Source organism: Vicugna pacos, chromosome 10, assembly GCF_048564905.1.
Source record: "Vicugna pacos chromosome 10, VicPac4, whole genome shotgun sequence".
In the NCBI taxonomy this organism is placed as follows: Eukaryota; Metazoa; Chordata; class Mammalia; order Artiodactyla; family Camelidae; genus Vicugna; species Vicugna pacos.
In genome coordinates, this window is record NC_132996.1 from 56,408,031 (window position 1) to 56,434,171 (window position 26,141).

Consider the following 26,141-nt stretch of genomic DNA (forward strand, 5'->3'; position numbering starts at 1 on the left):
AATGCCCATTTTATATACACTGTATATACTGATGTAGCTTAATCCCTGCCATTCCTTTTCCTCTGCTATGGCACCTCTATCCACTGTGTATCTTCTCAACAAAAACTTGCTACATCACAGCTCTTACTTATACTCTATTAGAAAATTATCTACTATATATAGGTACATATATATATACACACAACTACTACCATATATAAAATAGCTAAACAAGTTATTATTGCATAGCACTGGGAATTATTGGCCAATACCTTGTAGTAACCAATAATGAAAAAGCATATGAAAACAAATATGTGTGTGTGCATGTGTGTGTGTGTATTTATATATGCATGACTGGGACATTATGCTGTACACCAGAAATTGACACAATATTGTAAACTGACTATACTTCAATAAAAAAATTTAGAAAATAATTATCTGAATAGTTTAAATGTTCCCCTCTGCTTAATCTCAGCTTGATCATTGTTTTAATCAAGGTTGAAAATCTAATGTTGCCATTTTAAAAAACGCACCTGACCCTAGAATTACCAGATTTACGTAGGTATATCTGGAATCTGATCTGTGCTCCCCTGAGACCCCAAAATTAACTTCTTCAGAAATGTGGGGAAGCACGTGGATCTTCCCGACCTACTGTTGAGTAACAAAATCTGAAAACACACACACGCACAATTTTGTAGCTGTTTTGAACATGAACAGTGATTCCCAGAGACTCAAATCAACTAAGAATTCTATGATATTTATTTTTGTATTACACTACACAGTCCTATAATTTATTTAATCCTACTAACGTTAGGGAGGAATTCAACTTTTTACCTTTCCTTAAATGGTATTTGACCTAAGACCTGGTTTCCAAGAGGAGGTTTCATTAGCTCTTGAACACTTTGAAATTAAATATTACTCTGATTGTGAGTGTGTGTGTTTATTTAACTTCTAGGAAGAGAGTTATTGCTTGCATTAAATTCTCAAGGTTTTTGTGATGTTATCATGACTTTCAAAATGTTACAATCCACTGATAGACCATCTATGATTTAACTTAAGATCATCCAGTCTTTACAGTCTATAAAATAAGATTTGTCATTATTCTGTCTCCACATGTTAACCCAATTCATAACATTCTTTGTAAAGTTAAGACATGCTTAAATGGGCGAAAACTGCCCTCATCCAAAAACCACCTGGTCAGTAATACTGTTTTAGGACCTGGCATTCATGTTTCCCACCACTGTAATAAATCACAAATCAGCCTCAGAACATAGTTCCCTCAGTTCTGACTTGCTACTACGTGGCATTAGCATCTGGGTCCAGTGAGTCTGGCACCTTTCCAATGGGGAAAGATGTGTATGCCTGCAACAATGGGGCATGAATTTCCAATTAGGACCTTCCTTCTGCTCTCTCTCCAACAGACCCAAGTTCTCAATGTATATATTATAATCAGAGGCAGTGAGAGAATGCAAAATTTCCAATGATGAGAACTTTTTTTTTCAAAAAAAATTTTTCCTAATATTTCTCTCCTTGTGAAATCAGCCACTGATAAGAAATATTGAACCTCCATTTAAAATGGGATGTTGAGGAACAAATGCACCATAGAGACAAGTCTGGCCTGGAAGATGGCTACAGGGAAGTGGAATTTGTGTACAAGGGTGAACTTGGTACAGAATCTCCCATGACCTTCTTCGGGTCAAGGTGAAGATCTGTGCGCTGACTGACAGTACCGCTAAGTGGACTGGTCACTACCTGAATTGAGTCACTGGGTTCTATACTTGGCCTTGTGATATTAAACAGAATGCATTCCCTGTGAATTTGTCCATGACAAAAAGATGCGGAGTTAGATGACAAGGTGAATGTTAAAATAAACACTCAAAAATATCCTGACAGAGCAGTGGGCCAAAAATTAACAACATAAAATATCAGTCATATGATAATATAGGGTGAAAAAAGAAGCTTTGAAATAAAACAAACATGGTTTTAAATGCCCACTTTACTGCTTAATACCTATATGGGTCCAGTGAACTTACTTTCTAAGAGCTCAGTTTTCTCATATGTTAAATGGGGACAAAAATTTTTATTTTATGGGGTAACTGAGAAAATTAAACTGTATAATATACATTAAGGTCATAATATACAGTTTAAAATTAAATTATTGGAATAATTTAGTTGTAAGTAGTGTATTAATTTTAAATATTAACTTCACAGATGAAAATAAAGAAGATACTTGATATTTATTAATTCACTTATTAAATATTTAGTAAGTATATAATAAGTGTTTAAAAACCCAGTATGTCCACTGTTACACTTGGCTCAGGAGGTACAGAGATGAACCAGTCCTGGCCTGAAGGCAGAAAATTGAGGAGTTGTATTTACAAAATGAGGAAGATACAGGTGGAACAACAACTTCACTGTATAACATTACTGAGCAAGACTTCCTGGCCTCATTCTCCACTTTCCACTTGATTCTGTTTGCATTAAGCAGGTCATTCCTCAGAATGTTCTTCTCCGAGGGACACTGACCCACAGATCCCTTGATGAACAAGCAGGTCGCAGTAACTCCAACTGCTATGGTCTGCGTATTTGTCCCCCCACCCAAATGCTATGTTACAATCCTAATCCCTGGGGGGTGCTATTAGAAGGCAGGGTCTTTGTGAGATGCTGAGGTCATGAGGATGGGGCTCTCATGAGTGGGATTCGTGTTTTTATAAAACAGACCCCATAAAACACCCTACACTCTTCCCCCACATAAGGACACAGCAAGAAGTCAGCAGACGGCAGCCCAGAACCCCACTGTGCTGATCTCAGACGTCCAGCCTCCAGGACAGTGAGGAATCTAGGTGTGCTGTTTTATGAGGCTTACAGTCCGTGGGATTTTATCAGAGCATCCTGAATGGACTAAGACGTCTACCCATGACACAGCCAACTGGACCAAGCGTAGATACCAGACCCACAATGCCTGTTATGCCCAAAGATAAATGCCCTTCCCCAAACCAGGAGATTCTCTGCCTTGGAAATTCAGACTAAGGAGCACGGAGAGACTGGTGCCCCTGGCAATGAAAGCTGGAAGCGGAAGGAAGCACAAGACAGAGCTGAGACTGTGCGGGCCCACGTCAATACTAAAATGATGAGTCACTAGACAAATGGCTAGGCGGAAATGCACAGGGGGAATCAGAAATGTCATGAGGGGCAGAGGGAGCCAGAGGTTAACTAATGCCAAGAGCTTCAAACTCCTGATGGCAATAATAAAAGCCACCTCTTCTTGAGGACTTAGGGTTAGTACCTCATCCAGCACTTGCTCATGTAATCAGCACAGAACTCTCCACGAGCTCATTTCTGTTATTATTTCTCACTTAACACAGCTGAAAACTGAGACACAGAGATAAAGTAACTCATGCAAATTTCAAGGCTAACACCAAAGCCTTAGGGCTTCAGAGCCGACGTTCCCAACCGCCACACTCTACTGTGGCCCCAGTCCTTCTGTACCCTTATAAAACCCCGCCTATCGTGAAGTGCTCTAAATGAGACTCTCCTTCAGTCGCCACGAAAGAAATGAAAATAACACAGCACCTTTGTACCTGACAGGGATTCGGCTTCAAACAAAAGACGTGGGAGGTCAACAATGCTGTCAGCCTTCAATGCTGCAGAACTGTTCTCCCCACTCAGGGGCCATCCTGCTTTGTGCACGGAGAAGTTCTGAATTTCTGAAGATCAGCCTTTGATAGTTTTTGAGGTGGCATTTTGGGATAATAGAACCTTGAAACAGTAATGAAGCAAATTCTCTTAAAATCTTCCAAGTGCTCCACAGGCATCCTCTCTGGGATGTCGACATGGTTCTCTAAAGAGGTCTAGGGGCGACACGGCCTCCACTCCTCCCCAGGCCGCAAACAGAGGAGAAACGTGACCCAGGGAGCCCCCCCTGAAAGACCTCTGAGGGGGTGACAGATCTTGGTGCTCTCAGTGGCCACTGGGTTGTAACTCGTGTGAGTCCATGACTGTTTTTTCCTCTCAACTGTGAGGCTTTTGGAGAGGAAAGACTATGTCATTTTTACCTTCCTACAAAAAGTATCTGGTAGAGATGCTGCACACAAAAAATCATGTAAAGGAATGACTTTCAATGAATGAAGGGACAAACAAAGGAAAGAAAAAAGCATGTTGCTAATAGCGTATTTGCTTTCCTCAAACAAAGTATACGTACTTCTTAATTTACTTGATTCTTTTGTCTTATCAAAAATGTGTGTGTGTGTCTGTGTGTGTGTATAAAATATATATTACGTTATTTTATCATTATCCAGCGAGATAGGCAGCATTCAAATCCAGGCTCCATAGTCTGATTTATTGGTTTTAATCTTGGCCTTATTAATGACAAGTCAGTAATTTAAATTTCTCTTCCTCAGTTTCCGAAATTAAGTGACACTCTAAAGACTTAATAATTATGCCCAGTAAGGTCCCTAAGACATAACAAACCCTTAATAATGCCCAGCACATCGTAAGCGCCCAATGAACGTCAGCCTTTTTGCTACAAGTACTCAGCAGATGAGGAAACTGAAGAACAGGCGTCCTCCCAGTCATACTAGGGAGTGCACGAATGTCTGGGCTGTATCAGGAGATGACACAGTGTCATAGCTATGAATGGAGTCCTGGAATCTCTTAGGGTTCAAATTTCAGTGTGGCTTTGTGCAAGTTCCTTTGTCTCTCTGTGCCGGTCTCCTCACCAGCAGACTAGAGGTACTAACACTCCCTGGTCCATAAGATTAGAACGATGTAATGAGCCCCTGTACGGAACGCTCTTAGAGCAGGGAGTGGTTCATAGGGAGTTCAATACAAGCGTTTGCTATCATTAGTCATCGTTATCATCATCATCATCATCATCATCATCATAATCATCACTTAATGTAATGTTATCTACATATAAAATCCCAACCCTAGGCTTTATATCTTCTATATCTGAAGACACCTCTGCAGCCCAGTACCAATCATCTCTCTGATACACACTACTACGTTCCCATCTGCCATGACAACCGCTGGTAATATTGCTTCTAACCCAGAGTTCAGGTTCAGCACGAGTGTATCAGAGACTGTAATTCAACAGGAAGCTGGAAGAAGCATAGCTACTTGCTCAAAGGTATTTTGCCCCAATCTTCTGATAACATTTTTTTTCTTTAAACCTGCCCAGAGTAATTACAGCTCTTAACAATTGTTATAGCTCAGTAGCAAATGCTGGGTGACTCCTGCAAACAGTTTTATCAAACTGACATTCTAATAAATGTCCCTTGCAAAATGTCAAGTGAGATTTCTGGAGGGGAAAGAAAAATGCCTCTTTTCTTCTTCCACATCCCACGTTTATGTAGATCAAAAAGACACTGCGTAGCTGCCCGTTGTTTCAGCAATTCAAACATCTGCAATAATCCACCGAGAATCCTTAATCAGCCAAGTCTCCACTCTTAACACTGAGGAGAATTAATTATGAATGTGGAATCAGCACCATGGTCGATCCGGGAAGCTGAACTGACTTGCAGTGATGCTGTCCTCCTGCAGATTTAATTAAGCGGGGAGGAGTTCAAGGGTGTAAGGCAAAAGCAGAGTGAGGCATGACTGGCCTGCTATGCAGAAGATTCTCGTCCCTCTTTACATCATGTTACTCAAGAAATAAATATCCTAAATTATATGACCTCACAGGGAAACTTAAGGGAAGATCATGAAATCAACAGAGAGAAAGAGTCAGGGAAAAGGAGAAAACTACCTATATGAGAAGGTGGATTCGTCTCTTCCCTAGTGAGCGATCAGAGAAATGACCACAAAGCTGAAGGAAGAGGTCATGAGGAGCTGTCTGTCCTACTGCCATTACCCTGCTTCTCCCACACTAAGCAGATTCTGATTTTGTCCAGGTAACTGGTGGCCACTGTCTCCAGCGGAGGCTCTTCTGAGCTCCACAGGCAAATCCTGGCTGACCCGAGCCAGCTATGGTAACCCACATTTCCGCCAGTAACTGGCTTAGGAATGGCCTTGTGGCACGGTTATCATCATGAGAAGTGTGGGGAGATCTGCCAGGAACACATCTTGTAAGACGTTTCCTCATTTTCAAAAAGAGATGCACGTGAGTAAACAGCCATGTGGGGCGGTGATGCTGGGGTTTACTGCAGCCAGCTTGTAGCTGTGAACGCCCGCACTTTAGGTCAAAGTCAAAAAAAACACTGGAAATGGCAGGGCAAAAAGAAAGACGTGCATCCTGGATGATGCCATCGATCCACTGAATTATCAAACCAAGAACTACTCTACCCCTGCCCAACCCATCATGATATAATAATTTCTTGTTTGAAAGGAATTTTCCTGTTTTCTATTAATCACAGCTCAATCACCTTAACCAGTAATTCCACACGACATAAAACAAACCCATGCCACTGTTCTAATTTATGCTCATACCAACTTTCTCAAGGAGATATTTTCCCCCTTTGACAAATGAATAACAAACCCTAAAACAAACGGAAAAACGACAACTGAGTCTCAAAAAAAATAAATGATGTGTCAGCAGTGATCCACTGAGCAGCTAGCATTGCTGGAACGAAAGCCCACGCATGGGTGAGTGATTACAAAGCCTGTTTGCTACGCTGTGCTGTGGGCCTGGTTGCATCACTGCAATTACCTTCATTTCTATTTATTTCTACTTAACAGGTTTTAAATGCCAGAAGACATACTAAATGTTGTGGGTGTAAATATAATAATAATAACAATCCCTGTCTATTAATAGTTCACAAATCAGTGTGATGATAATGAACAGTAGTAACCAACACTGGGCTTCGGGTAGCAATGGCCAAGACGGATTTTAAAGAAACAACACATAGATTTTAGGCAGAGTAGTTAGGGCTGCTGGAGGAAAGGAAAGCTAGGTGGAGGTAACAGATTATTTGGAGACCCCCCAGGTAATTAGCTAGTACTGGTGTATAAAAAATGGGAGGGGTGGAGAGGGGAGCCAAGTTAGAAAGGAGCAGAGGTCCAGATCACGGAAGCTCAAGCTGAAGCACTTGAACTGTACTCTGCGGCTCACTGGTTTTTAAACCTTTCTTTATCTTTACCCCTTTTCCTTCAAACAAAGCCATATCAAAAATATTAGAGTGGATGACAGCAGAGGTTTCGGGTTGAATCCGTACAGTCGTCTTTAAAGTCTCTCTTTATGAATGACGGGGCGTCACCTAATGGTTTTAACCACAGAAGCCATGTAAAAGTAACGGTGTCTCGGAAAGTCTATTCTGGGGACAGCACGGAAAATAGATGGTTGCAGAATGAATCAGAGGCCGCAAGTTCAGGTGAGAAAAAGGGAAATGGATACTGGACAGCAAAGTAACTTCCAAAACTCTCAAGTATTCCATGCAGATAACAAATGCCCAAACTAAATCAGCAACCATAGGTCAGCATAGACTTTGCCACCCAACTGCCACTCCCCATCCTTTGTGATAACCGTATTTTTTAAAAAGTGGTGGGCGACAGTGAGGTTGCCATCTCCATTTATAGCCAGTCATACAGGATTGATGCCCATGTCAGTTCCAGGTAGGATGTAACTAACTGAAGCCAATCAGGAAATCAGTGACTAGTTTGGAAATAGTCATGCGATACAAGTTGGGCCATAGAAGAAGTTGTTTGCTGGGATATCTTTTTTGGATGGAGGAAAGAAAACTTCCATCATTTTTTTTCAGAGAGCTATGAGGAATGATGCCCTTCCTGCAGGATGAAAATATGGAACCACATAGCCCTACATGCTGAAGCAGGCCAACTTATAACAAGGGAGGAGACCAACTGAAAATAAAAGAACATCATGCAAGGAGAAAGTACAGAGAAAGTACCTAAGCTAGGCATTGACAATATCAGTAAGCTACCCTAACATACCTCAACTGATACCCTTATCACTTCCAGATTTTTCATTTATTTGAGCCCCTAAGATTCCAGTTATACTTAGTGCAATTTGGGTTGAGTTTTCTTTTCTTACGACTGTCAGTACCTTAAGTAATACAGAACAGTAAGTGTTTTTTTAAGGGAATTGATTTAAAATAAGGTAAAAATCATTGGATATTGGCATGAGGGTTAAGGGCAGAGTTCAGGCCGACTCCAGTTAGTTTGTGGCTTGTTTGAAGCAATGATCATGTACCAAGGTGGGGTATCTAGAAGCAAAACCAAACAGGGGGGTTGAGAGAAGATACAAATCTGAGTTTACTGGGGTATTGGTATGTCTGAAAGACGTTTGAAGAGTTATAAAACATGAGCCAAATACGATGGATATTCTAAAACCAGGAACTGAGGGTGGAAATGGGAAGAAATTATGTAATCTAAACATTAAATAGTTGTAAGCATTAATTTTATACTGAAGTAAATAAGAATATAGTGTAGAGAAAAATCAACTTTTCCATGATTTTTTTTAAATAGAAGGATAGACTTCAAGGATAGTTCTCACTTATCGTTAGCAGTTTCACGTTATGACTCATGATTATCCGGGATTAACTATTCCAGCCCTCTGCTCTAAGGAGTACTTTAAAAACTCTGAAAAATATACCATTCAGAGGTCATCATGATTAATTTCATTAAAGGGCTCGTTGTGTAAGATCAACTGTCTAATGTGACATATAGCTATATGTAAATTTCAGAAAGATTGAGTCAGCATCTGAAACTGAGGAAGCAGGAGTTCTCAGAACGGTGCAAAGGTCAGGGAAAAGGGCCAAAACCAAATCTGATCAGGTTCCCAGTTGCTACGTGGGCCTGGCTCTGGTCCAGGCTCTGGTCCACATTCGATTTTCTGGTAAGGAACCTTTATAGACAGATTCAGAGATGAATCACTGCTCTGGGATTTGTTCATTTTCCAACAGGCTCTGGCCCATAAGGGGGTGATTTGAGACTTACACTATTGCAAACCTTTTGGGAGAAAATGAGTTCCAGTTGGCAAGGTCTCCATCTAATTTTGATAACAAAAGTCTTATAGGGAAGGCCCATAAGGCATTTTACACATCAAACAGCTCTTACTGAACAATGTTTTGATGAAATAATTACAAATGAATCAGAAGAAGTAAATTACCCTTGAAATAATAACAATACTTAGCGTTTTCACTTTCAAAGTGTTTAACAAATCACTAATTATTTAATTTATGTTCTAGCATTCTGATGAAGGGATTTTGACTCCAATTTAATAAGTGGGGGAGCGGAGCTTTCAGGAGGGGTGACGTGCTGCTGACAAGAAGATCAATCTAGAAAGAATAGTAACTGGATTTGAAGCCGCTGTTCCCTGAATGAGAAGGTGGGTAAGGAAGAGACTGTCTTTTAGGTAGAACCCGATTTCCTTTCATTCTCCAGCTTTCCAAGCCTTCAAAAAAGGTGATCACATTTTTTTAAAAAGCTTCTGAATTGAAAATATTATTCTAAAACTAAAGATCGTTTGAAACTATATAAATATATATATATTTCTGGCTCCATAATTTGGGAAACTGGGGTCACTTTGGGGGAAATGTGTACCTTACATGGCAAGGGCCAAACTCCAGATGGTTCCTTCAGGATCGTTTTATAGGAATCAGTCAATGAAGACAGTACTATCACAGAACGCAGTCAGAACACTCTAGTGGCTTCTTCCCAGATCCCCGTCTCTTAACTCTGTTGACTTCTTTTTTCACATTTTGTTCTCTGGTGCCTAACATAAACTGTAGCTTTTGATGCCTCGTGACCCTGGTGACTTCTCAGGCTGCATCCTGCCTTGGCTTCCTGAATTCAAACTGAAAACTGAACCTAATACCTGCTGGCTGTTTTCTGGAGTTAACACTGTCCACACCTGGAACTCACCCCACCAGCTCAGTTCTGTGCCAGAACATCACTATGCAAATGGTCCCCAACACAGTCTTATTTTTTAGGACCCTGGCAGCAAACTGACAGCGATGGACAGCCCAGGTTCGTGTTTGCTTTGGCGGTCTGTGCAGTCCGCACTGTGTTTGCAAAGACACTGTGACTAGGCAAGAGTTATATCCCTGCTTGCTGCCTGTGTTCCTAACCTCTTCCTGCTTTATGTTTTCATACTGGCTCAAAGGTTCAGTTATCTATCTATTGTTACATAGCAAACCACACAGAAATGTAGTGGTTTAAAACAACAATGATTTCCCAAGGTCCTGCGGGTCAGGATTTCTGGCAGAGCTCATCCAGAAAGTTCTTTGCTTCACATTATGCTGACTGGAGCGACCCATACTACTAGAGTCAGATGGGAGCAGTGCTGGGGCTGGAAAATCCACGATGGCCCATCATCCTCTTGGGCCTCTCTCCATGTGGTGTCTGGCCATGTGATAATCTAGCCTAGGAGACAATTAGAAGCTCCCAGTCTTAAGACTGAGCTTGAAAGTCCCAGAACATCAATTCTACTGCATTTGTTTGGTCAAAGGCAAAAATATAGGGTCAGCCTGAATTGAAAGAAAAGGGAATAGATTTTACCTTCGGACTGAAAAGTGTTATAGGCCTACAGGAAGGGAAGAGATCGATGGTGGCCATCTTTGGAGATTACCTATTGCATCTCTATGATCTCCTTTTGAAACCAGGACTTCTGTTTTCAGTTTTGGAGGTGTCTTAGAGACCCTGAAGTTCATTCATTTGTTCAATCAGTAGAGATTTTCTGTCACTTCTTTTGTTGTTGCTGTTGGTTTGTCTTTTTAATATCTACCTTTTGCCTGGCACTCTTTTAGAATACAGGGACTCAGCAATGAGTAAAAGATATGGGATTCCTTCTTTGATGGAGATTAGATTCTATCACCAATAGACTGAAAATTAACAAGTCAATAAACAGACAACGACCAAAAGCATCCAAGAGTGACAGCTGCTTTACAGAGAATGAGAACTATGCAATGGAGTGTTACTGTTCTGCTCGTGTTGGTTAGAAAGGTGAATTAGGGTTCCCCGAAGGGGAGACCTTCAAGCGAGAGCTGAGTGACAAGAAGGACCAAGGCAATGACGACACTGACCACTGACATGCTTTAGGAGCAGCGGGAAGCCCAGTGAGGCGGGAGCAAGTGAAAAGGAAAGGAAGCAGTGAGGACGGAGAGCGGAAGGAAAGCCGATGGCCTGATGACTGCGGGCTTCGTAGGCAGTTGTCAAGAGTTTGGTTTTAACCCCAAGTCTGGTAGAAGCCATCTGAACATTTTTAAGCATGTTTCTTTCCACTTTGTGTTTCTGAGGTCAGCTCTGAGAACTAGCTAATGGTTTGGATAGTGGGAGGTGAGAAAAAGAGATTAAGGTTAACTCTCATTCTTGTTCGAACAACTAAGTAGATGATGGTGCTATTTACTGCATCTGAGTGGACTGGGGAAGAACAAGCAGATGGGCAAAAAAGAAAAAAAGAGATACTGTTTTTGGTCATGTAAGTTTCAGATGTTGACTAACACCCTCGTGGAGTTCCAGCTTTCTGCCTAACAATAATGAAATGCCTAGTGAAGTCATGGTCATTGTTGTTACCATTATTATTACCAGAACAAGAATTACTTTGAATTACCTTCTCATGGAAGCACCTCCTCATAGGTATGCAAAGGTTAGGAGAGCTGTCACCCTTGCTGGTTACATTCTTCTCTGGAAAAGACTATAACCAGCACCCTAAGAGCAATGCCAGTGTGAGTTATTTCTCTCTCTCTTATTTTTTTTGCCTTCATCTCTTCCTTTTTTCTTTCGTTCCACAAATACTTAGTTACCTATTTTATACCAGATATTGATGTACATTGAGTATCCTAGCTTGAAGTCTGGTTGAGGAGGCAGATGTAACTGAGCAGTTCCCAAAAGGCCGCAAAGTAGAGATGCACATGACTTAGCAAAAGGCCTCGTCTATCCTTGGCATCAAGGCCTCTGGGGAGAAGGTGAACCATCTATAAAGAGCATAGTGAGTCTCCTTGGAGGAATGAAACTGAAGTCTGACATATCCTTTGATGGTTGAAGCCATGAACACTTTTGATAGGATCAAGTAATTGTGAGCAAAATTCAAAAGCAAGAGAAGAAATGCACCAATGGGTCACGTGCCATTATGGAATGGGAAATTGGGGAAGGCAGTAAGTTTGGTAAAGAAGATTAGCACTGTCACAACTTGCAACTGAGTTGAGAAACCACTGTGGGTTTGCTCTTACTTTATGGGATCAATGGTGAGTAAGTGAATGTCAACCACAAGTCCTGGTTCTCTGGGCATCACATTTGGTCCCGAGGGAAAGAACAAGAACACAGCCAGAGCATCGAATAAGCAGGACCAGCTGTGAAAGACACCTGTGCAGAACGGCAAAGCAACTGCAGTGGCGTATTGAAAAGACTCTTATTCCCTAGCTGCCTGGTGTTTGCAGTCCAACTGACCCTGAAAGTGAATAAGGCCTTGGTGAGGTGAGATGGGAGAAGAGGAATGGCCTCAAAGGAAGATAATGGCATTCTAGCTACGTTGGGCAGATGATGATGTTTGTGCAAAAGGAGTTGGAGAGGGTCAGTCACACCAGCTAATGTAACCACCCTGGCAACACACAACACCGCTTTTAGGCTGTGCAGAAGGGAGCAGTGGTCGCGTAGCCATAGACCACAGCCTCTAGGACAAAGCTGTCGGAGTTGAAGTCCAAGTCCTCCGCTTACTAACAAGTTCCTCAACCTCTGTGTGCCTCAGTGTTCACTAGCAGTATTAGGGCTGGTTTTGCAGATTAAAGCAATAATGATTGCAAAACTCAAAAAATACACTGCCTTATAATTTACAACTCATAGTAACGATTGGTCATTGTTAGCTATCACAGCCATTTTTGTACTCTCCAGAATTAAAAATTATGACAGTTCTCTTTTGTGTCTTCCTTCCAGCTAAGAAGGAAGGTAAGTAAGACAATGGACTTTCTTTAGAAATGCTGGTCACTTTCAGACAGCTAGAGAATGAACTCAGACTGCAGTGTGCCACTTCCTAGACAACCACCATACGTGCCCTCAGGAAATGGCTATATTTCAGGAATTCAAAGGAGGTCATGGTGACATACTGAACTACTGAGCAAATCCTCAGGGAATCGCCAATACAAAGTCTCTGTGGATAAACAGCTGTTTGATGTCCTCCTTTCAGGTGGAATCTGCAATCATTTATGGTGCATAGGGATAGGGTTCAAGTTTTTTAATGTTCTTTTGGAGAAAAGAACCTGCTTATAAGTAACTACAAAGGATATAATTATAATGGAGATGCATTACTTTAATTTGAAAAGACACTGTTTTCAAACACTTTGAGTACTCCTGTACTTGTATGTAAGTTATTTACTCATGAAAGCAGGTCATTAAGGACACTCCCCGTACTGGTTGTACTCAACTTAATTTTTCTCTCCACCACTACAGGAGTGATGTACAGAATTCACATGAGCAATACACTCCCACAGGTAGATTTATACATAATATTTTAACTTTAACAAGTTATTGTTGCCTGTCTTTCTACTAATCATAGCACAGATTGTCAGACAAATTTGAATCACTTGATAAAATCAAAAACAAATTATTTTTCAAAGATTAAAAGTATTTCCTTATGTATGCTTATTATATATTATATATTTCATTACTTACTCAGATTATTTGTGTAACTAACCTGAATTTGCTTATTTCTACCACATAGATTATCTTCCTCATCCATTTACTATTCAGCAGCATTTACTGGGAATCTACTATGTAAGGCACTATTTAAGCACTAAGGTTAAAAAAAACAGTAACTGAGATAAAATTTTGCATTCCTTACAATTTCCAACATAACGCACAATGGGAAAAGTGTCAATATCCTCATAAACTTGGACGTTTCCTGGGATAGTTAATTTTGAAAGGAAAACAAAGAGAGAAAGAAGAAGGAAGGAGAGATAAAGGGAAGGGAAGAAAAAGGGGGAGGGAGAAAGAAAGGAAGGAAGGAACGAACCAAAGAACCAACGAACGAACGGAAGAAGGGAGGGAGGGAGGAAGGAAGGGAGGAAGTTCTTTCTGAGCCTGACTGGTCCACCAACAAAGGTGAATTTGCTGTGTCTTTGTATTAGATCTCTCAGGACAACTTGACCCTCTATCATCACCTGTTTCATTTTGAAAACTGAACTGGTAATCCAAATGTTCTTATACAAATATGTTACTATAAAGCTCTGAGACTGGTTACCTTGTCTCTCTACCCACCTGCAAAAAAAAAAAAAGCAAGATTTCTGAGAGTATGTGCGGAGGGGCACATGAATACTCACACACACATGCCTAGTTGAAACACAAGATTTTACCACCCATGTACAGTTTCTCTTGAGGATTGATGGACCTAATTCTGTTCATAATAAGTCACAAAAACACATGCAGATAACGAAATAACTCATTGTTTAGTGGTGCTACCTTATATGTATTTAAGATCATTCCACTCTAATGAAAGTAAGTATTTAGAATTTGGGGATAAGTCTTTAAGGCCAATCTTTTCCTCTATGGTGAGCCATCCTCTCTGATTTGGCCCCACATGTAATTACAGAGACATCTAGTGGTTGGATCCAGGAGTATGAAACCTAGAACAATGCAGAAAGGGGCTCATTTCCCCGACAGGGACCATGAGACTGTCTGCCAGAAAGGGTGGTAACTAGTGGGAGAAGTTAGGCTGAAATGGTGCATTATGTATAAATGGTTATAACTTGCTATTTTTGGAGCTTAGAAAACTTTTAGACGAAAAGAAAGGAGAGAATAAATAACAGTTCCAAAATTAAAACAAAAACCAAGGTGAATTAATTAAATCACTATCTATGGTATAATTTCAGGATTCCTGCTTTACTCAAAAGGGGACAAACTACTTCACCAACTTTACCATATCAGAAATGCCATATTAGGCAGTGAAAACTTGAGCATAAGGTTTCATTTCTACATCAAAATACAAATGGCCTGTGTCAGTCATTTACACTTTAGTGTGAATCAGTTGGTCAAAGTCTAGGAGAGAGCAAGAATAGAAGTTGACAAGTATAAGAGAGAAGGATTAAACCAATGTTTTCCTGAGTAGGAGAAGGGACACTGTTGTCATTAGGCCACAATAACATCAGAAATGACCTGATTTTAATTACTGAAATAATGTTGTAGGTATCAATATTAAAAAAAAAAAGAGTGATTGAGAGGCTATTCTGCAAGTCTGAAAGTGGGAGAAGTAGAGGAAAAGTAAATAAAAAGTAAAGAGATAGGATGAAAATAAATGAAACAATAAAATGCACACACACACACACACACACAAACATGAAGCTTCCCTGTAATACTATCCTCCCGACCCACGCTCCAGAGGAGTTATAAAATTCAACACTTTTGCTTCATCAGAATCTAAACCCACTGTAATGACATCAAAATCAGGCCTGGCACCATTTTTTTCCAATGGCAAAGAGAAGGAAATATTATGATAAAGTCAGACTATCTTTACAAATATTGCCCAACACATTCTAGCCCGTGGGAAATTGCCCACCTCGACCTGAAATTCCTGGAGATTGCAAATCAGCAGCAACAGTGAGATATCATGTATCTGTCTCAATTACTTTCTAAGATAAAAGATGCACAGAAAGGATGGGCAGTGGGTAAGGGCAAGGAGGGATTCTATAGAAGGTCACATTATGTCCTCTCAACACCCCGAGAAAACATCCCGATGCCCCCAAATAAGAGCCCCACATCTCAGAAAGGGAAAATAATATAAACTTTCAGGAAACATGAAAGTTTATGAAACTCTCTGTTGTGAAGCCTATCCCCTTGTATTATCTGTTCATCAACACCATGCGTTTTTTTTTTTATTTTAAGAAAAAACGGTATCATTTCCATTGCATATAGCATTTCATTTCTCTTTCCCACAATAATTTTAGTCATGTCTGCCACTCTTGATTTCTATGTAATCTTCATGATAATTTAGACCAAAACCGGTGATCCTGAGACAAGAAAACTAACACGAGTTCTAAATTGGGCTTCCATACTTGTTATTTTCTTTTCTGCACATTGCTTCTAATTACCTATAATTCTACATTTCTAATATCCATCTCAGCCTAAAAAAGCATGCCAGGTCTAAGTGGCAGTTCAAGTACTGAACTTACTAAGTAATTGGCAGGTGGAGAAATCCTTGACATAGTTTTCCTGCATGTGCACCTCCATCCCCATCAGAATCGCTTAGGGCATAGCTACTCAAATAACAATCCCGAGCCCTGCAGGACTGGCCAGCATCACTGAGATCTCCCCAGAAAGGCACATCCTCAGGTCCCTCTCCAGATCCCTGAGTTATTTGTCGACATGTTAAAATTTAGAAAGCACTGCCATAAGATACTTTGTAAGCCCCCTAACACCTCACCCCGGACACTGCAGAACCCCCATCTTCATGGGGGTGGGGTAAGGGGGAGTAGGCCTGGACATCTGTTTAATAGGCTTCCTAGATAATTTTTTTTAGTAAATTTTACAGCCGTATTCATTGCCTCCCATTTGCTTATCTGAGACTTTAAGTCATATAATGATGCATGGTCAACACTCTGGTCAAGTCACTTTGTTTACCGGAGCCTGACTTCTGTATCTGCAAAATCATTCTCACAGGGTTGTCTATGTCCCAGGTAATACAAAGCACAGGGAAGTTGTCCATGCACCTCAAATGCTGCAAATAGAATTCATTACTATTCTGACGTGCTTAAGGATATTCCTACCATCTGTGTCCCAGTACTCTTGGGAGACTGGAAAGGACAGCATCTTTGTTTCAGAGTCAGCTTGAGTAAGAGAGACTTTCTGCTTGGAAAGTACACAGGGGTTTTCTCCTACCAGGCTTAAAAGGCGGATGTGGGGCAGCTTGAAGTCTGCAGATCTGCTCAGCTGCGTCTCGGCGAGCAGCTGGTAATACAGCATTCATATCGTGCTGGCTCAGCTAAGAATACTCTTTCTATTCTTGCCTGCTTTTTGTTTTGTTTTGTTTTGTTTTCAGGCTGAGGTGTTAGGGAAAGAAGCAGTATCTGAATGCAGTTCCCAGTTATCCTGCATTTAAGAAGCCAACGAGTCCTCTCAGCCACCCTGTGCAATGGAGGGTGGAAACAAAAAGTCCACGGGATCCATGCTGCCAGATTTTCACTTAGACGGGATATTGACAATGCCCCTCATTACAGCCAAAATCACCGAAAGCACTAATAATATCGCAGGACTGTTGATAACGCTATAATTCCAAGCTGATGTTACTGTATACGGTATGCTGTACATGCAAGAGAACGTTCATATTAGAAGGAAATTAGAATGTAATTCCAGTACCCTTTTATGGAGCTACGACTGTTACTATGGAAAACATCAGTGTATATTACAGAGAATTGACAGATACAGATTCAGAAGCGCAGACCTCAGGTTTCGACAAAAAAATTACTAGACCCTGGCAGGCCTTACATTTCATTACAAAAGAGAACTAGTTGATCAACATCAGCATAACAAGGTATTGGTTTCTCAGTATGAATTTTCTGATTTAATAGTGGTTAACATTTACTAAGAGTCAAGTACTCAACTAGTTGCTCTCTGTATATTATCTAAAATGACTGAGGAACTTACGTTCCACAAAAAATTATGTGACAAGATACGGTTTTATCCTCACGTGTTCATTGATAGTCACACGGGTGTTTTCCAATAAATATATTTCCATTCATAATACCATTATGTAGGTCATCATTTCCCAGTTGGGTTCACAGAGCACTAGTAATTTGCTAAATGTTAACAGATGTTTCATAAAAACAGTGTTTCATAGTCAAATAGGTTTGAACAACACTGAATTAAATAAAATTAAACCTGGTTGTTTAATATGAGCCTTCGTCACTTCTTCAAATATTATTTATATATATATATTTATAAAAGAAAAATAGCATGGAATGTTTCTCCAAAATAAAAGACGTGGGAACAGCTTCTTCTCTGACTACATAATGCTTTTGGAAAATATAGTAGATAGATTTCATGGCAACTCTCCGAGGTGGACATATCCCCATTAAAAGAAGCCAAGAACAACGGAAGCATGTTATAGATTCCAATATTTGTTATAATTAATTTAGCCTCCCTGATTTTCCTGTTGTTCTGATAGGCATTCGGGACAAAACTGGAATTTACGAAAAGACTAAGACCAAGGAAGAAAACTAATGCCGTAGAAGACAGAGATCCAGAACTTAGTTTGAGGGCTTGAGAATCCCTGACTTCTTACCAGACCCTGGCGATTGCCCCTGAAGGCAAGGTTGGAACAGCTAAGTGGCACCACTTTCTTAAGCCAGACTAATTCATGCATTCTCACTACTTTTTGGTTTCTTATGCAACTAATCTCAATATGATGCTGTCAGATCTCATAAATGGAGAGGTAGACCCACCTATGGACATGCTGCTTGAACCAACAAGTCCTTATTTGTCCAAGTCCCCACAGTGGCAGTAAAGGCTATGCACTTGACCAGAAAAAGCAGAGAGCCTTTTACAGAAATGATTCAGCTGCTTCCACTGCCTGATGTTGTGCAGAAATCTTGCTAAGTGGTCGTAATCATCACGGAGAGCCTATCTTACAACACTAACCTCTACTTCCAAAAGCAAAGCCAGTTACATTCAGGTTCTAAACTCCACTTCTCCAAATCAACTCTCCTGGCAGACCACAACATCTCCAAATGATTTACACCAATTCTTCCCATGAGCTGAATGGATAACTGCTTATCCTTCAAGAGTCCCTAAAAACAAGTACTCTTAACCTTCTGAAATGAAGTTTCCATAGCTGGCATTTAAGAAGAGGAGAGACACTTGGCCAGTTTTCCTATAATGGATTTTAGTTTTATAATCCAATAAATCTGATAAATCTCAAAATCTGATATATGACTAAACGAAAGGCACACTGCCACCTGAAAACGCCTTAGGTTAGTCTTGCCATACTGACCTAAAATACTCAGCCCTTTTCAATCTTTCAACAGAAGACACTATTCCTGAATGCAACATAATAGGACAACTTGTAAGCACTAGACAAGCTTCCAGAAATGGGCATCATTAGAGCTTGGATTTTATGAGATTTGACACAAACTCTCACCCCCCATCCTGTTTCAGCATCCTGAGATAACTTATTTCTGCCATTGTAATAAAAGTGTTCAAAGGTCACCCACTGCTGACAAGATAAGTCTCAAACTAATTAGTTATCCAGTCTAGGCCTTTTAAAATAAACATTTACCTCTTCCAATATAATCCTCAAACTTTTGTTGTCTTTCTTTCCAACCACACATTCTGTCTATCTGTCTGTCTCTCATTTACACACACACACACACACACACACACACAAGTTCCAGGAATTGTCCTCCACACCAGGGGTTCACAGGGGAAAAAAGATAGATACAATTCATATCTTCACAGATCCTACAAGCTTTTTTGTAAGCTCACTTCTAGCGCATTGTTGACGGTCCTAAGCCTTACTCACCTAGAACACCTTTCACCCCAATCCAGTGTCTATTTGTTAGTCTCTTCACTCATTTCATCATTTCTTCTTCTTTTTTTTTTTTTAAACAAAATCCTCTGACTTCATTGTGCCACAGAGTATGGAGGACCTGGGACCGAGAGACAATTATAATATGATACCTGCCTTAGGGGAGCCCACAGCCCTGTGAGACAAAGTAGGGGAACTGGATGAAGAAAGAAAGAAAGATCAACCATCCTCAAGCAAACAGTATTAGCAGGCACTGTACCTGCTGCTTAGATTTATTTTATTGTTTGGCCTTCATATCAACATAATTCATTTATTAAGTAATTAAATGGATACTCATAGCAAATCTCTTATACTTCAGCACTGATTAGACACTAGGTGAAGAAGATTCCTGATCGTATAGATCTTGCATTCTGATGGTACAGACAGACGCAATTAGGACAACTGATGGATAAATAAAATAATACAATTTCTCAAACACAACCCAACAAAGAGCTGAGATAGAAGATCACACAGAGATGGCAGCTGGACCGCCCTGGGAATCCTGGTTCAGTTAACTAGGTGGGGAGGGCTTCTCTGAGAAGGTGATAAATTGAGAGCTAACACTGACAACAGAGGAACAACAAGGAGAGGCTCAAGGTAAATGCCTGGAGGGAGTCTCCAAATACCAACACAGCTAGAGCTCTTCGAGGGAGGAGAGGCTGGCAGGAGACGACGTGGAGAAAAATTAGGACATTTCAAAGCAATTAACATAACACTTCAGGCATTTTAAATTTTGGCCTCTGACTCAACTTTGCCAACCTTAGCACCAACCTTCTACAAAATCTTTCTAGCCTTCCAGACCTATTTTTCCGTCATTATTTCATCACTCATTTATGTAACATACAGTTGACCTTCGAACAGCAAGGTTTGAACTGAGTGGATCCACCACATATGTGAATTTTTTCCACTAAATACGTACTGTCATACTACACAATCCATGGTTGGTTGAATCTGTAGATACAGAGGGACATCTGTCAAGTCATACATGAATTTTCAACTCTTCAAGGGTCGGTGCCCCTAACCCTCATGTTGTTTGAGGGTTAACTGTATACAGCTGTCCCTCCATACCCACAGGTTCTGCATCTGCCAATTCAACCAACCATGGATTGAAAATATTTTTTTTTAAATTCCAGAAAGTTTTAAAAAGCAAAACTTGAATTTGCCCTGTACTGGCAACTATTTATATAGCATTTACATTGTATTACATGTTATAAGTCATCTGGCAAAGATTTAAAGTATATGGGAGGATGTGCATAAGTCACAGGCAAATACTTTGCCATTTTATACAGGGGCCTCAAGCATCCAAGGATTTTGGTAGGGAAGGGAGTGTCCTGGGAACAATCCTCCAAGGATAGTGAGGGACGACCTTCCGTATGTTCCATGAACATTTAAGGACCATAGGTAAGGACCCTGATTTCATCCTAAATCCAAAGAAATGAATTCAAGTAATTGATAAGTGTTTTAATTTTTTTTTCTTTGAAGCAAGTAATTGATCCTTTTTTAAAAATCTTTCTGTTCACTCTATAGAGAATGGATTAAAGGAAACACGAGTGAAAGGGGGAAGAAATATGGCTTAAGCCAACAATAATGTACGCCAACCTGGGGCCAGTGATGATTGAGAAGGAAGCTGATTCCTGATAGATTTTAGAGGTTTAACTTATGGTCTCCTCCCCATTTTTATTGTTTCTTTTCTCATTATTAAGAGAACCATGTAAAATTTCCATCAGAAATCAAATGACAGCTACCAGGAGAGCAACACCCCACACATAAAAAGATGCAGTCTAAGAGAATTTATCTCTAGACCAAAGATGCTACCTAATGGGGGGGGGGAGTGCTCGTTAACTCATCGGTTATGATAATGCTGAAATTCTAAATGAGTCATAAACAGCCAGTCTTCTCAGGGGCAAAGATGAAAAAGGAGCTGCTCTCTCACTCTCCTGTTTTCAAAACTACTTGATATGCATGACTAGAGAAACTCAACATTGGAGCTGCATGGGAATTGAGACTCATGTTAGCTGTATTTACTGCTAAATGTTCTCAGGGAATCTGAGTGTTCTGAGCAGAATCAAGCATCCTGGATAAGGAATGGATGCTCAAATTCACTTCCCTTTCAGCTCTTACGTCTTCTTTGTGCTGGTCTTACAGACAGGTGGAAGGCAGAGGTAAGGTAGAAGAAGAAAAGCAGTGATCACTGGAAGGCAAGGTGTCTGAGACAGAAACAAGAACAGAGAACCGAGACCTCCTCTGGAGATGAGGCATCTCCATACCGGGACCATCTGGCCCCCTGAGCCATAGCTGACCTCTGTGGGAGACACGGTTTATCGGCCACCCCGGAGTTATTTTCAACCGTCCTTGTCTTTTTCCCCTCTCATGAGCTCTCCCCAACCAGCATTCCAGGTAGGGATGGCCATCTGCACTTCATCCTCAGAGACTTAGCCTGGGGGTCTTCTTTTCCTTCCAGCTAAAAAAGACACGGATGTAGCTGACACGCATCTCGCCCCTTCTCCATTCTTTCCGCCTTGAATGTAGATTAGGGGATGAGGACTTCAGCGGTCATCTGGCAGCCAAATGCTAAACGCCGACAGACTCCCTGGCCCTGATAATAATATTAAGTCATGGAACCATGGCCTACCATTTCTGGACTTCTTGTTAAGTGGGAAATTTGAAGTCCAATTAATTTAGGCTTCTGGAGTCAGATTATGGTTATTTGCAACCAAGAGTTATATTAGCTGGCCCAAACATTTTCTGCTTTCAGAAATAAAACCACTTAGGAAAAAAAAAAAAAGCCCTCATAATGCAACCACTATGAGTATCTCAGTGCACTGCTATTCAGTCTTCCAAATTTACATATATATGCATAGCCTTTATATAGTTGTTATTAAACAAAGTCTTCCCGGTTGTAAATTTTAATAGCTGCCTTATATCTATGCATAATTAGTTTACCCATATCTTCTTGTTTGGCATGTCGGTTGATGACTTTTTTATGTTACATAATTTATTAGCATTATTGGTGCATACCACATTTTTCATATTTCCTTAGGATAGATTTCCAGAAAGGGACCAAGGCAAATGAACAATTCTATGACCTAGAATACATAAAGTCAAGTCGCTTTCTAAAAGTGCTACTGTAGCAATAGACACGGCTACCAACTGTTATCCATTTGTTCACATTATTTTCTACACTGAGTATTAACATCAAAAATTGGCTAATTTCATAAAAATAAGAACATTTTTGAAGTGAGGATTTTAATTCAATACACTCTTGGACATTGTTCTCTCTCTTTGGTGCCTCTTTCTTGCTATGAAATGAGCCATCAGGTTCCTGTACTGGATAATCTGAGTCACTCTATCTTCAAAATGCTCACAATTTTACTGCTTCGTAGATGCAGAATCTTCTGCACTGAAGAAAATGCTTTTGAGGCAGGTATGATCCCCATTCAACAAAGGAATGAAGCTGATTTCAGAAAGTGCAAACAGCTTGCCCGAGGTTGTAGAGCTATGAAACGGAGGAACTTCATTTCTGACTTCAAGTCAAGGGCTCTTTTTAGTTCAACATATTACTTTTTTTGCTTCAACAGAGGTGCTAAGGAAACCTCACAATATCAACCCTGACTTGGATGACCGATTCGAAAAAAAATTAACAAAGGACTAGAAGAAACCAATTAGCGGAAAGAAAAAAAATTTAAAAAGTGGGTCTGTATTTTATATTACAATTTTCTTGGTTCGCTGAGTATATATCATGTGCAACTGCAACTACAATGGGAAAAACAGCACAGAAGAGCTGAAGGAAATCTCAGAGCAGAGTCTATTATGAGCAGAGCAGAAGCAAATTTTATAGACAAGAGAGAATTCGGTAAACTCTAATGCTATAGAATATTTATTTTCAAAGGCAAGCCAAGAACTATAGAGCGCGATGGCTTTGAAGAAAGTAAAAGAGGAGCGACAATGCGAAAAGCCTTTATAAAGTGGTCCCTCCATCATCCAGTAGATTAGCCATCGAACCAGGACTGCTGTAAAGTTGAAGATAAGCCCTGTTATCTTCTGGGTTACAGGTATCAGTGAGTGTTTACCAGTCGGGCTGCATTTACCAAATGGTCTATGGAAAAAGACATTGGTTATATAAGCCTGAGTAAAAAAATCAAACAAGGTAATGAGATTCTGGAGGAGAAAAAATCATCTAGTAATACAAGGAAGAAAATTAAATTGGGACATGTTGTAGGTATGAGGCAAGGAGTCTGACTTAACTTCCATCCCTTATCCCTTAGATCTACCAGTAAGCTACACCTCAGGATTAGTAGAAAGTAAGATTTAACATGTAACCTTCAGTTCATCTTATCTTCTTTTTCACAAGTTCCAAGAAGATGCTGAACAAAGGAAACACTGCCTATCTCCCAAGAAATAACTCATGAGGCGTTAATGAGAAAATTTATTCTCCCCAGACTTTACTCTCCTGACACTTTAATTCTGAATAAATTGGACCATAAAAGCAAATCAAGACCCACGCCACCACACAAGGGTCAGTCTGAGGCAAGCTTGCCTCTCAGGAGACAAGTGGTTTTCAATATCTAGAGAAAAATGTTCTTTCTATTCTAGAAAAAAAGGCTCAGTAGAGTAAAGAAGAATTTCAACTATCAGTCAGTTAAGGGAAGGGCTAAGGTTAAAAGGGAGTGACAGAGGGACAAAGGGAAAAAATAGAAAAGAAAAACAAAAGGCCATGAAAGATGAAATCAAGGCAGCGGGGCTGGCCTCCTAGTCCTGCTTCGAGCTAGGATGTCCAGTGCAGGGGGAAGGTCCCAGGAGGGGAAGAAAGACAACCCACGTGTCAATTCTGAGTTCTCCATCTAGTGCATGACGTTGAACCCAATTCTTAGTCTCTTAACCCTCAGTATTCCCATCTGTAAAATGGAAAAATAATGCCTTTCTCAAAGGCTTAAGGAAAATTAAATTTGAACATATATAAATAAAACATGCAAACAAATTATTATTTCATAATATGGTCCAAAGAGGGTAACTTTTATTCCTTCTAATAACAGGAAGAAGAAATCCACAAATGGGAGTATGAATGAGTACCTGTGTGTGTGTGTGTGGTGTGTGAGACAGAGTGAGTGTTGGAGAGAGAGAAGGTGAGAGAGAAAGTGTGTGTGTAAAACTTAACACCCTAGATGTTTCAGGGAAATTCATTTCCTTTCTATGTTGAAGCTTCTCAGAATGAAGATGACATTACTTATACTGAGTTCAGTGTCTGCCACGTAGTAGGTTCTAAGTATTTATTTGTTGAATACATAAATAATGACTCAAAAACAACATTAAAAATGAAGCTGAAGGAATGCCAAGCAGCTGATTCGTAACGTCTCGAATGTTTATATAAGCACTCTATCTTCACTGTACCAGGTTACTCTTTCTCAAGAAAACACAGAAAAACAACTTGAGAAACTCACAAACCCACGCCTACACCCAACTGCAATCTCAGGGACTGAAAGACACTTGTACAATAGGCGAGCCTATTCCGTGTTCCAGTTAACTGTGGCTGTGTAGTAAATCATCCCAAGACATAGAGACTTAAAGATTTCTTGTATCTAACTGTTCTCTGTATTGGATGGGCAGTTCCTTTACTCCTTCCACCTTAACTCACTCACGCAGCTACATTTAGCTAGAGAACAGACTGAGCTGGGAGGCCCAGTGTGGACTGATCCACGTGTCCAGCAGCTGGAGCTGGCTTTCGGTGACGTGACAGGAGGAGAAAGGAGGGAGGGGGCAGGTCAGTTTTCCTCTGTGTGACCTCCACTAGGCTAGATGTGCTGTCTCTCACAGCAGTCTCAGGGCAGCTCCCCAAGGGAAGAAAATGAAGCTATAGGCTTTCTATAGCCTGTCCTTATAGTTTACTGACACAATGGCATTTCTCCCACATTCGAGCAAAGCAAGACACAAGGCCATCCAGACTCGAAAAGTGAGAAGATAGACCCTGCTTCTTGCTGGGAGTCACCTGACAAAAGCATGCACATACCAGGATACATGGAATTTGTGGCTGGATTTTTCTCTTTGGCACAGAAAACTGAGGACAAGTGTGGCCTGTGTCCTTACCAAAGAGGCAACGAGCACATTTTTGCTAGACTGTAAGCACAGAGACTGCCAATTTTAAATGTAACAAGTCAAGTCATTAGGCACAGAGTAAAGTGCAAAGGAATTCCGAAGCCACAGAACTAAAACTAAAGAAAAATGGCAACGCAGTGAGAATCTGATCAGGGCCCAGCAAAGGGTTTAGAAGCAGAGAGAAAAAAAGGTGATTAGAGTAGGCTGTCATGTTAATTAAGCTGATCTGGGCTTCAAAGCCATAATTTTAGCATAAACTTGCTCTGAATGTGACTGTATGTTTGGTAAACTGTAAGTTCCACTGAAACAGGGTATGCGTTTTCTCAAATCCCAGCTCTGACAATCATTAGCTGTATTAGCATTTGCAAGACACTTGAGCTAAGCCTCAGTTTCTTCATCTGTAAATTAAACATAACAGTCATATGACTTACATGTGTTTATACTAAAAATTAAACAAGATCTAAGTTTATCTCTGTTGCTGTCAGTAACTGGTACAAATAAATGAAATATATAACTAGTCATTGCCTGGTTTCTAATTATAAATTCCCCTAAGTCTTACATTGAAACTGTTAAAACCCTGTGAAAAATAATATACTTAATTATTTAATTTGTGTATTGTTCTTTGAGCTCTAAA

General features: G+C 40.3%; 1 protein-coding gene across 8 annotated transcripts in view; it reads right to left on the reverse strand.

Annotated features, from left to right (window-relative positions):
* LRRC4C (leucine rich repeat containing 4C) overlaps window positions 1-26,141 on the reverse strand; it is a 1,285,379-nt gene that overhangs the window by 1,045,887 nt on the left and 213,351 nt on the right. The gene's annotated exons all lie outside the window — the stretch shown is intronic.